Genomic DNA, 15,472 nt, shown 5'->3' on the forward strand with positions numbered 1-15,472 from the left:
TGGGGTGAGATCTACCATTTGATCTTGAAAATCTCCCTTAATGTTCAGGGAAGGGAAACCTGGCAGGTTATCCCTTTAAAGGGCTTGTGCCCTGTCCTCTGAAAGAGCTCTTGCCCAGATGTCAGACACTAGTCGCAACAGTCACAGCCCACCACCTGTCTCCGAGTTCCAATGCGTCTTGATCGCCACGCCGATGAACAAGTATGCCTTGCACCACGATGCGCTATAGGCTTCGAGCTGGGACCTCGTGGCGCAACGGAAGTGCGTCTGACTCCAGATCAGAAGGTTCAAATCATGTCGGGGTCATTCAATGTGCTCTTTTTCACACAGACCCATGATTTATTTTCTGTGCAGTCTAATAAGGATGCTGTTATATGGACTCCAATCTCTATGATGACCACCCATGTCTTTGTCAACTTCATGCTAAAAGGTAACAAAGCTTAGGTAGCAACACTCTCACCTAGTAACCATTAGTAACTTGACAACCTGCTGAATGTTTACCCTTAGTTTGCCCTTAGTTTTTGCTTGTTTACCCTTAGTTTTTGCTTGCTGAACAAAACATGCTGGAAAGAGGCACCTTAGATGGTTTCACTGGACCTCTCAGAGGATCTGGAGGGTACTACAACACCCAAACAGGCACTTGAACCCTGGACCCTCAGATTAAAAGTCTGATGCTCTACCGACTGAGCTATCTGGGCTCGAGAGGAGAGAGAGCGCACTTTACCCTGGAGCTTGTAGGTCAGGCCTGTGGACGCTCTAGTTCAACGGTTCTCACAGACATAAATGGTGCTCAGCCCTTGGCTTGGAAAGGGCCCATCCCATCTGGTTCTCATGGCTTTCTACAAACTGTTAACACAGCTCAGCACCACTATTCAAGGATACAAACCAACAGGGTTCAACCACAGCTCTTTCCTTCATACTTCTTTACCCACTGACTGCCTGCAGTCTGAGACATACAAAGAGACAAGGTTCTTGTGAAACCTGTAAAATGGTGACGTTAACCAAGAGAATGTTGAACTTTGGTCCTATCTATTATGTTGGCCAGTTTCTAAGTTGAGATCAACTTAACCCCAGTGCTTTCTGTTTAACGACCTTGTTCGTATTTTTGTTTACAACTAGCACACTTTTGACCAGCATGTCGCTTGGAAATCGTTACCAGCATAACTCTTATTCGTAAGGCGCACTCTGAAGGCTTGTCTTGGTTCAAGGAATGCCTTCGTGTCATGGTATGAGAACAAGTAGAATAGCATCAGCATTTTTAATTAAACTTGGCTTTTCTGCACAAGGAGACCAAAATTTCTAACAAACACGTTAATTCCACACCACAAACTGACGTGTAATCTTGGCTCTGTATGCCTCGCAAAAAGCAGGTTTACGCCACCTTTGCCACTGATTGCCCATCGTCTGACACGTATAATGACACAAAGGCCTCGTACAAATGGTAAATGTGTGAAGTTACCCAGAAGAAGGCTGAACCATGGTTCTATCGCATAGGCAGTTGAGTCCCTGAGTTGCGCTTCAGGTATAAGTTGTCCGCGCTTCACTCTCACGCACTGGGGTGAGATCTACCATTTGATCTTGAAAATCTCCCTTAATGTCCAGGGAAGGGAAACCAGGCAGGTTATGCCTTTAAAGGGCTCGTGCCTTGTCCTCTGAAAGAGCTCTTGCCCAGATGTCAGACACTAGTCGCAACAGTCACAGCCCACCACCTGTCACTTTACCCTCGAGCTTGTAGGTCAGGCCTGTGGACGCTCTAGTTCAACGGTTCTCACAGACATAAATGGTGCTCAGCCCTTGGCTTGGAAAGGGCCCATCCCATCTGGTTCTCATGGCTTTCTACAAACTATTAACACAGCTCAGCACCACTATTCAAGGATACAAACCAACAGGGTTCAACCACAGCTCTGTCCTTCATACTTCTTTACCCACTGACTGCCTGCAGTCTGAGACATACAAAGAGACAAGGTTCTTGTGAAACCTGTAAAATGGTGACGTTAACCAAGAGAATGTTGAACTTTGGTCCTATCTGTTATGTTGGCCAGTTTCTAAGTTGAGATCAACTTAACCCCAGTGCTTTCTGTTTAACGACCTTGTTCGTATTTTTGTTTACAACTAGCACACTTTTGACCAGCATGTCGCTTGGAAATCGTTACCAGCATAACTCTTATTCGTAAGGCGCACTCTGAAGGCTTGTCTTGGTTCAAGGAATGCCTTCGTGTCATGGTATGAGAACAAGTAGAATAGCATCAGCATTTTTAATTAAACTTGGCTTTTCTGCACAAGGAGACCAAAATTTCTAACAAACACGTTAATTCCACACCACAAACTGACGTGTAATCTTGGCTCTGTATGCCTCGCAAAAAGCAGGTTTACGCCACCTTTGCCACTGATTGCCCATCGTCTGACACGTATAATGACACAAAGGCCTCGTACAAATGGTAAATGTGTGAAGTTACCCAGAAGAAGGCTGAACCATGGTTCTATCGCATAGACACTTGAGTCCCTGAGTTGCGCTTCAGGTATAAGTTGTCCACGCTTCACTCTCACGCACCGGGGTGAGATCTACCATTTGATCTTGAAAATCTCCCTTAATGTTCAGGGAAGGGAAACCTGGCAGGTTATCCCTTTAAAGGGCTCGTGCCCTGTCCTCTGAAAGAGCTCTTGCCCAGATGTCAGACACTAGTCGCAACAGTCACAGCCCACCACCTGTCTCCGAGTTCCAATGCGTCTTGATCGCCACGCCGATGAACAAGTATGCCTTGCACCACGATGCGCTATAGGCTTCGAGCTGGGACCTCGTGGCGCAACGGAAGTGTGTCTGACTCCAGATCAGAAGGTTGCGTGTTCAAATCACGTCGGGGTCATTCAATGTGCTCTTTTTCACACAGACCCATGATTTTCTGCGCAGTCTAATAAGGATGCTGTTATATGGACTCCAATCTCTATGATGACCACCCATGTCTTTGTCAACTTCATGCTAAAAGGTAACAAAGCTTATGTAGCAACACTCTCACCTAGTAACCATTAGTAACTTGACAACCTGCTGAATGTTTACCCTTAGTTTGCCCATTTTGCTTGCTGAACAAAACATGCTGGCATGTCGCTTGTCGCTTGGAAATCGTTACCAGCATAACTCTTATTCGTAAGGCGCACTCTGGAGGCTTGTCTTGGTTCAAGGAATGCCTTCGTGTCATGGTATGAGAACAAGTAGAATAGCATCAGCATTTTTAATTAAACTTGGCTTTTCTGCACAAGGAGACCAAAATTTCTAACAAACACGTTAATTCCACACCACAAACTGACGTGTAATCTTGGCTCTGTATGCCTCGCAAAAAGCAGGTTTACGCCACCTTTGCCACTGATTGCCCATCGTCTGACACGTATAATGACACAAAGGCCTCGTACAAATGGTAAATGTGTGAAGTTACCCAGAAGAAGGCTGAACCATGGTTCTATCGCATAGACACTTGAGTCCCTGAGTTGCGCTTCAGGTATAAGTTGTCCACGCTTCACTCTCACGCACTGGGGTGAGATCTACCATTTGATCTTGAAAATCTCCCTTAATGTTCAGGGAAGGGAAACCTGGCAGGTTATCCCTTTAAAGGGCTTGTGCCCTGTCCTCTGAAAGAGCTCTTGCCCAGATGTCAGACACTAGTCGCAACAGTCACAGCCCACCACCTGTCTCCGAGTTCCAATGCGTCTTGATCGCCACGCCGATGAACAAGTATGCCTTGCACCACGATGCGCTATAGGCTTCGAGCTGGGACCTCGTGGCGCAACGGAAGTGCGTCTGACTCCAGATCAGAAGGTTCAAATCATGTCGGGGTCATTCAATGTGCTCTTTTTCACACAGACCCATGATTTATTTTCTGTGCAGTCTAATAAGGATGCTGTTATATGGACTCCAATCTCTATGATGACCACCCATGTCTTTGTCAACTTCATGCTAAAAGGTAACAAAGCTTAGGTAGCAACACTCTCACCTAGTAACCATTAGTAACTTGACAACCTGCTGAATGTTTACCCTTAGTTTGCCCATTTTGCTTGCTGAACAAAACATGCTGGAAAGAGGCACCTTAGATGGTTTCACTGGACCTCTCAGAGGATCTGGAGGGTACTACAACACCCAAACAGGCACTTGAACCCTGGACCCTCAGATTAAAAGTCTGATGCTCTACCGACTGAGCTATCTGGGCTCGAGAGGAGAGAGAGCGCACTTTACCCTGGAGCTTGTAGGTCAGGCCTGTGGACGCTCTAGTTCAACGGTTCTCACAGACATAAATGGTGCTCAGCCCTTGGCTTGGAAAGGGCCCATCCCATCTGGTTCTCATGGCTTTCTACAAACTGTTAACACAGCTCAGCACCACTATTCAAGGATACAAACCAACAGGGTTCAACCACAGCTCTTTCCTTCATACTTCTTTACCCACTGACTGCCTGCAGTCTGAGACATACAAAGAGACAAGGTTCTTGTGAAACCTGTAAAATGGTGACGTTAACCAAGAGAATGTTGAACTTTGGTCCTATCTATTATGTTGGCCAGTTTCTAAGTTGAGATCAACTTAACCCCAGTGCTTTCTGTTTAACGACCTTGTTCGTATTTTTGTTTACAACTAGCACACTTTTGACCAGCATGTCGCTTGGAAATCGTTACCAGCATAACTCTTATTCGTAAGGCGCACTCTGAAGGCTTGTCTTGGTTCAAGGAATGCCTTCGTGTCATGGTATGAGAACAAGTAGAATAGCATCAGCATTTTTAATTAAACTTGGCTTTTCTGCACAAGGAGACCAAAATTTCTAACAAACACGTTAATTCCACACCACAAACTGACGTGTAATCTTGGCTCTGTATGCCTCGCAAAAAGCAGGTTTACGCCACCTTTGCCACTGATTGCCCATCGTCTGACACGTATAATGACACAAAGGCCTCGTACAAATGGTAAATGTGTGAAGTTACCCAGAAGAAGGCTGAACCATGGTTCTATCGCATAGGCAGTTGAGTCCCTGAGTTGCGCTTCAGGTATAAGTTGTCCGCGCTTCACTCTCACGCACTGGGGTGAGATCTACCATTTGATCTTGAAAATCTCCCTTAATGTCCAGGGAAGGGAAACCAGGCAGGTTATCCCTTTAAAGGGCTCGTGCCTTGTCCTCTGAAAGAGCTCTTGCCCAGATGTCAGACACTAGTCGCAACAGTCACAGCCCACCACCTGTCTCCGAGTTCCAATGCGTCTTGATCGCCACGCCGATGAACAAGTATGCCTTGCACCATGATGCGCTATAGGCTTCGAGCTGGGACCTCGTGGCGCAACGGAAGTGCGTCTGACTCCAGATCAGAAGGTTCAAATCATGTCGGGGTCATTCAATGTGCTCTTTTTCACACAGACCCATGATTTTCTGCGCAGTCTAATAAGGATGCTGTTATATGGACTCCAATCTCTATGATGACCACCCATGTCTTTGTCAACTTCATGCTAAAAGGTAACAAAGCTTAGGTAGCAACAATCTCACCTGGTAACCATTAGTAACTTGACAATCTGCTGAATGTTTACCCTTAGTTTGCCCATTTTGCTTGCTGAACAAAACATGCTGGAAAGAGGCACCTTAGATGGTTTCACTGGACCTCTCAGAAGATATGGAGGGTACTACAACACCCAAACAGGGACTTGAACCCTGGACCCTCAGATTAAAAGTCTGACGCTCTACCGACTGAGCTATCTGGGCTCGAGGAGCGAGAGTGCACTTTACCCTGGAGCTTGTAGGTCAGGCCTGTGGACACTCTAGTTCAACGGTTCTCACAGACATAAATGGTGCTCAGCCCTTGGCTTGGAAAGGGCCCATCCCATCTGGTTCTCATGGCTTTCTACAAACTATTAACACAGCTCAGCACCACTATTCAAGGATACAAACCAACAGGGTTCAACCACAGCTCTGTCCTTCATACTTCTTTACCCACTGACTGCCTGCAGTCTGAGACATACAAAGAGACAAGGTTCTTGTGAAACCTGTAAAATGGTGACGTTAACCAAGAGAATGTTGAACTTTGGTCCTATCTGTTATGTTGGCCAGTTTCTAAGTTGAGATCAACTTAACCCCAGTGCTTTCTGTTTAACGACCTTGTTCGTATTTTTGTTTACAACTAGCACACTTTTGACCAGCATGTCGCTTGGAAATCGTTACCAGCATAACTCTTATTCGTAAGGCGCACTCTGAAGGCTTGTCTTGGTTCAAGGAATGCCTTCGTGTCATGGTATGAGAACAAGTAGAATAGCATCAGCATTTTTAATTAAACTTGGCTTTTCTGCACAAGGAGACCAAAATTTCTAACAAACACGTTAATTCCACACCACAAACTGACGTGTAATCTTGGCTCTGTATGCCTCGCAAAAAGCAGGTTTACGCCACCTTTGCCACTGATTGCCCATCGTCTGACACGTATAATGACACAAAGGCCTCGTACAAATGGTAAATGTGTGAAGTTACCCAGAAGAAGGCTGAACCATGGTTCTATCGCATAGGCACTTGAGTCCCTGAGTTGCGCTTCAGGTATAAGTTGTCCGCGCTTCACTCTCACGCACTGGGGTGAGATCTACCATTTGATCTTGAAAATCTCCCTTAATGTCCAGGGAAGGGAAACCAGGCAGGTTATCCCTTTAAAGGGCTCGTGCCTTGTCCTCTGAAAGAGCTCTTGCCCAGATGTCAGACACTAGTCGCAACAGTCACAGCCCACCACCTGTCTCCGAGTTCCAATGCGTCTTGATCGCCACGCCGATGAACAAGTATGCCTTGCACCATGATGCGCTATAGGCTTCGAGCTGGGACCTCGTGGCGCAACGGAAGTGCGTCTGACTCCAGATCAGAAGGTTCAAATCATGTCGGGGTCATTCAATGTGCTCTTTTTCACACAGACCCATGATTTTCTGCGCAGTCTAATAAGGATGCTGTTATATGGACTCCAATCTCTATGATGACCACCCATGTCTTTGTCAACTTCATGCTAAAAGGTAACAAAGCTTAGGTAGCAACACTCTCACCTAGTAACCATTAGTAACTTGACAATCTGCTGAATGTTTACCCTTAGTTTGCCCATTTTGCTTGCTGAACAAAACATGCTGGAAAGAGGCACCTTAGATGGTTTCACTGGACCTCTCAGAGGATCTGGAGGGTACTACAACACCCAAACAGGGACTTGAATCCTGGACCCTCAGATTAAAAGTCTGACGCTCTACCGACTGAGCTATCTGGGCTCGATGAGTAAGAGCGCACTTTACCCTGGAGCTTGTAGGTCAGGCCTGTGGACGCTCTAGTTCAACGGTTCTCACAGACATAAATGGTGCTCAGCCCTTGGCTTGGAAAGGGCCCATCCCATCTGGTTCTCATGGCTTTCTACAAACTATTAACACAGCTCAGCACCACTATTCAAGGATACAAACCAACAGGGTTCAACCACAGCTCTGTCCTTCATACTTCTTTACCCACTGACTGCCTGCAGTCTGAGACATACAAAGAGACAAGGTTCTTGTGAAACCTGTAAAATGGTGACGTTAACCAAGAGAATGTTGAACTTTGGTCCTATCTGTTATGTTGGCCAGTTTCTAAGTTGAGATCAACTTAACCCCAGTGCTTTCTGTTTAACGACCTTGTTCGTATTTTTGTTTACAACTAGCACACTTTTGACCAGCATGTCGCTTGGAAATCGTTACCAGCATAACTCTTATTCGTAAGGGGCACTCTGAAGGCTTGTCTTGGTTCAAGGAATGCCTTCGTGTCATGGTATGAGAACAAGTAGAATAGCATCAGCATTTTTAATTAAACTTGGCTTTTCTGCACAAGGAGACCAAAATTTTTAACAAACACGTTAATTCCACACCACAAACTGACGTGTAATCTTGGCTCTGTATGCCTCGCAAAAAGCAGGTTTACGCCACCTTTGCCACTGATTGCCCATCGTCTGACACGTATAATGACACAAAGGCCTCGTACAAATGGTAAATGTGTGAAGTTACCCAGAAGAAGGCTGAACCATGGTTCTATCGCATAGACACTTGAGTCCCTGAGTTGCGCTTCAGGTATAAGTTGTCCACGCTTCACTCTCACGCACTGGGGTGAGATCTACCATTTGATCTTGAAAATCTCCCTTAATGTTCAGGGAAGGGAAACCTGGCAGGTTATCCCTTTAAAGGGCTTGTGCCCTGTCCTCTGAAAGAGCTCTTGCCCAGATGTCAGACACTAGTCGCAACAGTCACAGCCCACCACCTGTCTCCGAGTTCCAATGCGTCTTGATCGCCACGCCGATGAACAAGTATGCCTTGCACCACGATGCGCTATAGGCTTCGAGCTGGGACCTCGTGGCGCAACGGAAGTGCGTCTGACTCCAGATCAGAAGGTTCAAATCATGTCGGGGTCATTCAATGTGCTCTTTTTCACACAGACCCATGATTTATTTTCTGTGCAGTCTAATAAGGATGCTGTTATATGGACTCCAATCTCTATGATGACCACCCATGTCTTTGTCAACTTCATGCTAAAAGGTAACAAAGCTTATGTAGCAACACTCTCACCTAGTAACCATTAGTAACTTGACAACCTGCTGAATGTTTACCCTTAGTTTGCCCATTTTGCTTGCTGAACAAAACATGCTGGAAAGAGGCACCTTAGATGGTTTCACTGGACCTCTCAGAGGATCTGGAGGGTACTACAACACCCAAACAGGGACTTGAACCCTGGACCCTCAGATTAAAAGTCTGACGCTCTAGACATAAATGGTGCTCAGCCCTTGGCTTGGAAAGGGCCCATCCCATCTGGTTCTCATGGCTTTCTACAAACTGTTAACACAGCTCAGCACCACTATTCAAGGATACAAACCAACAGGGTTCAACCACGGCTCTGTCCTTCATACTTCTTTACCCACTGACTGCCTGCAGTCTGAGACATACAAAGAGACAAGGTTCTTGTGAAACCTGTAAAATGGTGACGTTAACCAAGAGAATGTTGAACTTTGGTCCTATCTGTTATGTTGGCCAGTTTCTAAGTTGAGATCAACTTAACCCCAGTGCTTTCTGTTTAACGACCTTGTTCGTATTTTTGTTTACAACTAGCACACTTTTGACCAGCATGTCGCTTGGAAATCGTTACCAGCATAACTCTTATTCGTAAGGCGCACTCTGAAGGCTTGTCTTGGTTCAAGGAATGCCTTCGTGTCATGGTATGAGAACAAGTAGAATAGCATCAGCATTTTTAATTAAACTTGGCTTTTCTGCACAAGGAGACCAAAATTTCTAACAAACACGTTAATTCCACACCACAAACTGACGTGTAATCTTGGCTCTGTATGCCTCGCAAAAAGCAGGTTTACGCCACCTTTGCCACTGATTGCCCATCGTCTGACACGTATAATGACACAAAGGCCTCGTACAAATGGTAAATGTGTGAAGTTACCCAGAAGAAGGCTGAACCATGGTTCTATCGCATAGGCAGTTGAGTCCCTGAGTTGCGCTTCAGGTATAAGTTGTCCACGCTTCACTCTCACGCACTGGGGTGAGATCTACCATTTGATCTTGAAAATCTCCCTTAATGTTCAGGGAAGGGAAACCTGGCAGGTTATCCCTTTAAAGGGCTTGTGCCCTGTCCTCTGAAAGAGCTCTTGCCCAGATGTCAGACACTAGTCGCAACAGTCACAGCCCACCACCTGTCTCCGAGTTCCAATGCGTCTTGATCGCCACGCCGATGAACAAGTATGCCTTGCACCACGATGCGCTATAGGCTTCGAGCTGGGACCTCGTGGCGCAACGGTACTGCGTCTGACTCCAGGTCAGAAGGTTGCGTGTTCAAATCATGTCGGGGTCATTCAATGTGCTCTTTTTCACACAGACCCATGATTTTCTGCGCAGTCTAATAAGGATGCTGTTATATGGACTCCAATCTCTATGATGACCACCCATGTCTTTGTCAACTTCATGCTAAAAGGTAACAAAGCTTAGGTAGCAACACTCTCACCTAGTAACCATTAGTAACTTGACAACCTGCTGAATGTTTACCCTTAGTTTGCCCATTTTGCTTGCTGAACAAAATATGCTGGAAAGAGGCACCTTAGATGGTTTCACTGGACCTCTCAGAGGATCTGGAGGGTACTACAACACCCAAACAGGGACTTGAACCCTGGACCCTCAGATTAAAAGTCTGACGCTCTACCGACTGAGCTATCTGGGCTCGATGAGTGAGAGCGCACTTTACCCTGGAGCTTGTAGGTCAGGCCTGTGGACGCTCTAGTTCAACGGTTCTCACAGACATAAATGGTGCTCAGCCCTTGGCTTGGAAAGGGCCCATCCCATCTGGTTCTCATGGCTTTCTACAAACTATTAACACAGCTCAGCACCACTATTCAAGGATACAAACCAACAGGGTTCAACCACAGCTCTGTCCTTCATACTTCTTTACCCACTGACTGCCTGCTGTCTGAGACATACAAAGAGACAAGGTTCTTGTGAAACCTGTAAAATGGTGACGTTAACCAAGAGAATGTTGAACTTTGGTCCTATCTGTTATGTTGGCCAGTTTCTAAGTTGAGATCAACTTAACCCCAGTGCTTTCTGTTTAACGACCTTGTTCGTATTTTTGTTTACAACTAGCACACTTTTGACCAGCATGTCGCTTGGAAATCGTTACCAGCATAACTCTTATTCGTAAGGCGCACTCTGAAGGCTTGTCTTGGTTCAAGGAATGCCTTCGTGTCATGGTATGAGAACAAGTAGAATAGCATCAGCATTTTTAATTAAACTTGGCTTTTCTGCACAAGGAGACCAAAATTTCTAACAAACACGTTAATTCCACACCACAAACTGACGTGTAATCTTGGCTCTGTATGCCTCGCAAAAAGCAGGTTTACGCCACCTTTGCCACTGATTGCCCATCGTCTGACACGTATAATGACACAAAGGCCTCGTACAAATGGTAAATGTGTGAAGTTACCCAGAAGAAGGCTGAACCATGGTTCTATCGCATAGGCAGTTGAGTCCCTGAGTTGCGCTTCAGGTATAAGTTGTCCGCGCTTCACTCTCACGCACTGGGGTGAGATCTACCATTTGATCTTGAAAATCTCCCTTAATGTCCAGGGAAGGGAAACCAGGCAGGTTATGCCTTTAAAGGGCTCGTGCCTTGTCCTCTGAAAGAGCTCTTGCCCAGATGTCAGACACTAGTCGCAACAGTCACAGCCCACCACCTGTCTCCGAGTTCCAATGCGTCTTGATCGCCACGCCGATGAACAAGTATGCCTTGCACCATGATGCGCTATAGGCTTCGAGCTAGGACCTCGTGGCGCAACGGAAGTGCGTCTGACTCCAGATCAGAAGGTTCAAATCATGTCGGGGTCATTCAATGTGCTCTTTTTCACACAGACCCATGATTTATTTTCTGTGCAGTCTAATAAGGATGCTGTTATATGGACTCCAATCTCTATGATGACCACCCATGTCTTTGTCAACTTCATGCTAAAAGGTAACAAAGCTTAGGTAGCAACACTCTCACCTAGTAACCATTAGTAACTTGACAACCTGCTGAATGTTTACCCTTAGTTTGCCCATTTTGCTTGCTGAACAAAACATGCCGGAAAGAGGCACCTTAGATGGTTTCACTGGACCTCTCAGAGGATCTGGAGGGTACTACAACACCCAAACAGGCACTTGAACCCTGGACCCTCAGATTAAAAGTCTGATGCTCTACCGACTGAGCTATCTGGGCTCGAGGAGCGAGAGCGCACTTTACCCTGGAGCTTGTAGGTCAGGCCTGTGGACGCTCTAGTTCAACGGTTCTCACAGACATAAATGGTGCTCAGCCCTTGGCTTGGAAAGGGCCCATCCCCATCTGGTTCTCATGGCTTTCTACAAACTATTAACACAGCTCAGCACCACTATTCAAGGATACAAACCAACAGGGTTCAACCACGGCTCTGTCCTTCATACTTCTTTACCCACTGACTGCCTGCAGTCTGAGACATACAAAGAGACAAGGTTCTTGTGAAACCTGTAAAATGGTGACGTTAACCAAGAGAATGTTGAACTTTGGTCCTATCTGTTATGTTGGCCAGTTTCTAAGTGAGATCAACTTAACCCCAGTGCTTTCTGTTTAACGACCTTGTTCGTATTTTTTGTTTACAACTAGCACACTTTTGAACAGCATGTCGCTTGGAAATCGTTACCAGCATAACTCTTATTCGTAAGGCGCACTCTGAAGGCTTGTCTTGGTTCAAGGAATGCCTTCGTGTCATGGTATGAGAACAAGTAGAATAGCATCAGCATTTTTAATTAAACTTGGCTTTTCTGCACAAGGAGACCAAAATTTCTAACAAACACGTTAATTCCACACCACAAACTGACGTGTAATCTTGGCTCTGTATGCCTCGCAAAAAGCAGGTTTACGCCACCTTTGCCACTGATTGCCCATCGTCTGACACGTATAATGACACAAAGGCCTCGTACAAATGGTAAATGTGTGAAGTTACCCAGAAGAAGGCTGAACCATGGTTCTATCGCATAGGCAGTTGAGTCCCTGAGTTGCGCTTCAGGTATAAGTTGTCCGTGCTTCACTCTCACGCACCGGGGTGAGATCTACCATTTGATCTTGAAAATCTCCCTTAATGTCCAGGGAAGGGAAACCAGGCAGGTTATGCCTTTAAAGGGCTCGTGCCTTGTCCTCTGAAAGAGCTCTTGCCCAGATGTCAGACACTAGTCGCAACAGTCACAGCCCACCACCTGTCACTTTACCCTCGAGCTTGTAGGTCAGGCCTGTGGATGCTCTAGTTCAACGGTTCTCACAGACATAAATGGTGCTCAGCCCTTGGCTTGGAAAGGGCCCATCCCATCTGGTTCTCATGGCTTTCTACAAACTATTAACACAGCTCAGCACCACTATTCAAGGATACAAACCAACAGGGTTCAACCACGGCTCTGTCCTTCATACTTCTTTACCCACTGACTGCCTGCAGTCTGAGACATACAAAGAGACAAGGTTCTTGTGAAACCTGTAAAATGGTGACGTTAACCAAGAGAATGTTGAACTTTGGTCCTATCTATTATGTTGGCCAGTTTCTAAGTTGAGATCAACTTAACCCCAGTGCTTTCTGTTTAACGACCTTGTTCGTATTTTTTGTTTACAACTAGCACACTTTTGACCAGCATGTCGCTTGGAAATCGTTACCAGCATAACTCTTATTCGTAAGGCTCACTCTGGAGGCTTGTCTTGGTTCAAGGAATGCCTTCGTGTCATGGTATGAGAACAAGTAGAATAGCATCAGCATTTTTAATTAAACTTGGCTTTTCTGCACAAGGAGACCAAAATTTCTAACAAACACGTTAATTCCACACCACAAACTGACGTGTAATCTTGGCTCTGTATGCCTCGCAAAAAGCAGGTTTACGCCACCTTTGCCACTGATTGCCCATCGTCTGACACGTATAATGACACAAAGGCCTCGTACAAATGGTAAATGTGTGAAGTTACCCAGAAGAAGGCTGAACCATGGTTCTATCGCATAGGCAGTTGAGTCCCTGAGTTGCGCTTCAGGTATAAGTTGTCCGCGCTTCACTCTCACGCACTGGGGTGAGATCTACCATTTGATCTTGAAAATCTCCCTTAATGTCCAGGGAAGGGAAACCAGGCAGGTTATGCCTTTAAAGGGCTCGTGCCTTGTCCTCTGAAAGAGCTCTTGCCCAGATGTCAGACACTAGTCGCAACAGTCACAGCCCACCACCCTGTCTCCGAGTTCCAATGCGTCTTGATCGCCACGCCGATGAACAAGTATGCCTTGCACCACGATGCGCTATAGGCTTCGAGCTGGGACCCTCGTGGCGCAACGGTACTGCGTCTGACTCCAGATCAGAAGGTTGCGTGTTCAAATCACGTCGGGGTCATTCAATGTGCTCTTTTTCACACAGACCCATGATTTTCTGCGCAGTCTAATAAGGATGCTGTTATATGGACTCCAATCTCTATGATGACCACCCATGTCTTTGTCAACTTCATGCTAAAAGGTAACAAAGCTTAGGTAGCAACACTCTCACCTAGTAACCATTAGTAACTTGACAACCTGCTGAATGTTTACCCTTAGTTTGCCCATTTTGCTTGCTGAACAAAACATGCTGGAAAGAGGCACCTTAGATGGTTTCACTGGACCTCTCAGAGGATCTGGAGGGTACTACAACACCCAAACAGGGACTTGAACCCTGGACCCTCAGATTAAAAGTCTGACGCTCTACCGACTGAGCTATCTGGGCTCGATGAGTGAGAGCGCACTTTACCCTGGAGCTTGTAGGTCAGGCCTGTGGACGCTCTAGTTTCAACGGTTCTCACAGACATAAATGGTGCTCAGCCCTTGGCTTGGAAAGGGCCCATCCCATCTGGTTCTCATGGCTTTCTACAAACTATTAACACAGCTCAGCACCACTATTCAAGGATACAAACCAACAGGGTTCAACCACAGCTCTGTCCTTCATACTTCTTTACCCACTGACTGCCTGCAGTCTGAGACATACAAAGAGACAAGGTTCTTGTGAAACCTGTAAAATGGTGACGTTAACCAAGAGAATGTTGAACTTTGGTCCTATCTGTTATGTTGGCCAGTTTCTAAGTTGAGATCAACTTAACCCCAGTGCTTTCTGTTTAACGACCTTGTTCGTATTTTTGTTTACAACTAGCACACTTTTGACCAGCATGTCGCTTGGAAATCGTTACCAGCATAACTCTTATTCGTAAGGCGCACTCTGAAGGCTTGTCTTGGTTCAAGGAATGCCTTCGTGTCATGGTATGAGAACAAGTAGAATAGCATCAGCAATTTTTAATTAAACTTGGCTTTTCTGCACAAGGAGACCAAAATTTCTAACAAACACGTTAATTCCACACCACAAACTGACGTGTAATCTTGGCTCTGTATGCCTCGCAAAAAGCAGGTTTACGCCACCTTTGCCACTGATTGCCCATCGTCTGACACGTATAATGACACAAAGGCCTCGTACAAATGGTAACTGTGTGAAGTTACCCAGAAGAAGGCTGAACCATGGTTCTATCGCATAGGCAGTTGAGTCCCTGAGTTGCGCTTCAGGTATAAGTTGTCCACGCTTCACTCTCACGCACTGGGGTGAGATCTACCATTTGATCTTGAAAATCTCCCTTAATGTTCAGGGAAGGGAAACCTGGCAGGTTATCCCTTTAAAGGGCTTGTGCCCTGTCCTCTGAAAGAGCTCTTGCCCCAGATGTCAGACACTAGTCGCAACAGTCACAGCCCACCACCTGTCTCCGAGTTCCAACGCGTCTTGATCGCCACGCCGATGAACAAGTATGCCTTGCACCACGATGCGCTATAGGCTTCGAGCTGGGACCTCGTGGCGCAACGGTACTGCGTCTGACTCCAGATCAGAAGGTTGCGTGTTCAAATCACGTCGGGGTCATTCAATGTGCTCTTTTTCACACAGACCCATGATTTCTG

General features: G+C 46.1%; 6 non-coding genes across 6 annotated transcripts; 3 read left to right on the forward strand and 3 right to left on the reverse strand.

Annotated features, from left to right (window-relative positions):
* Positions 1-2,792: 2,792 nt before the first annotated feature.
* Positions 2,793-2,864, forward strand: trnaw-cca (transfer RNA tryptophan (anticodon CCA)). The gene has a single exon. It is a non-coding gene; the product is annotated as a tRNA-Trp (tRNA).
* A 2,784-nt stretch (positions 2,865-5,648) lies between these two features.
* On the reverse strand, positions 5,649-5,721 carry trnak-uuu (transfer RNA lysine (anticodon UUU)). Its single transcript has one exon. It is a non-coding gene; the product is annotated as a tRNA-Lys (tRNA).
* Positions 5,722-10,133: 4,412 nt separating this feature from the next.
* trnak-uuu (transfer RNA lysine (anticodon UUU)) lies at positions 10,134-10,206 on the reverse strand. Its single transcript has one exon. It is a non-coding gene; the product is annotated as a tRNA-Lys (tRNA).
* Positions 10,207-13,828: 3,622 nt separating this feature from the next.
* trnaw-cca (transfer RNA tryptophan (anticodon CCA)) lies at positions 13,829-13,901 on the forward strand. The gene has a single exon. It is a non-coding gene; the product is annotated as a tRNA-Trp (tRNA).
* Positions 13,902-14,191: 290 nt separating this feature from the next.
* Positions 14,192-14,264, reverse strand: trnak-uuu (transfer RNA lysine (anticodon UUU)). Its single transcript has one exon. It is a non-coding gene; the product is annotated as a tRNA-Lys (tRNA).
* A 1,098-nt stretch (positions 14,265-15,362) lies between these two features.
* On the forward strand, positions 15,363-15,434 carry trnaw-cca (transfer RNA tryptophan (anticodon CCA)). Its single transcript has one exon. It is a non-coding gene; the product is annotated as a tRNA-Trp (tRNA).
* Positions 15,435-15,472: the final 38 nt, after the last annotated feature.

This window comes from Ictalurus punctatus, unplaced genomic scaffold (assembly GCF_001660625.3).
Source record: "Ictalurus punctatus breed USDA103 unplaced genomic scaffold, Coco_2.0 Super-Scaffold_100056, whole genome shotgun sequence".
Classification (NCBI taxonomy): domain Eukaryota; kingdom Metazoa; phylum Chordata; class Actinopteri; order Siluriformes; family Ictaluridae; genus Ictalurus; species Ictalurus punctatus.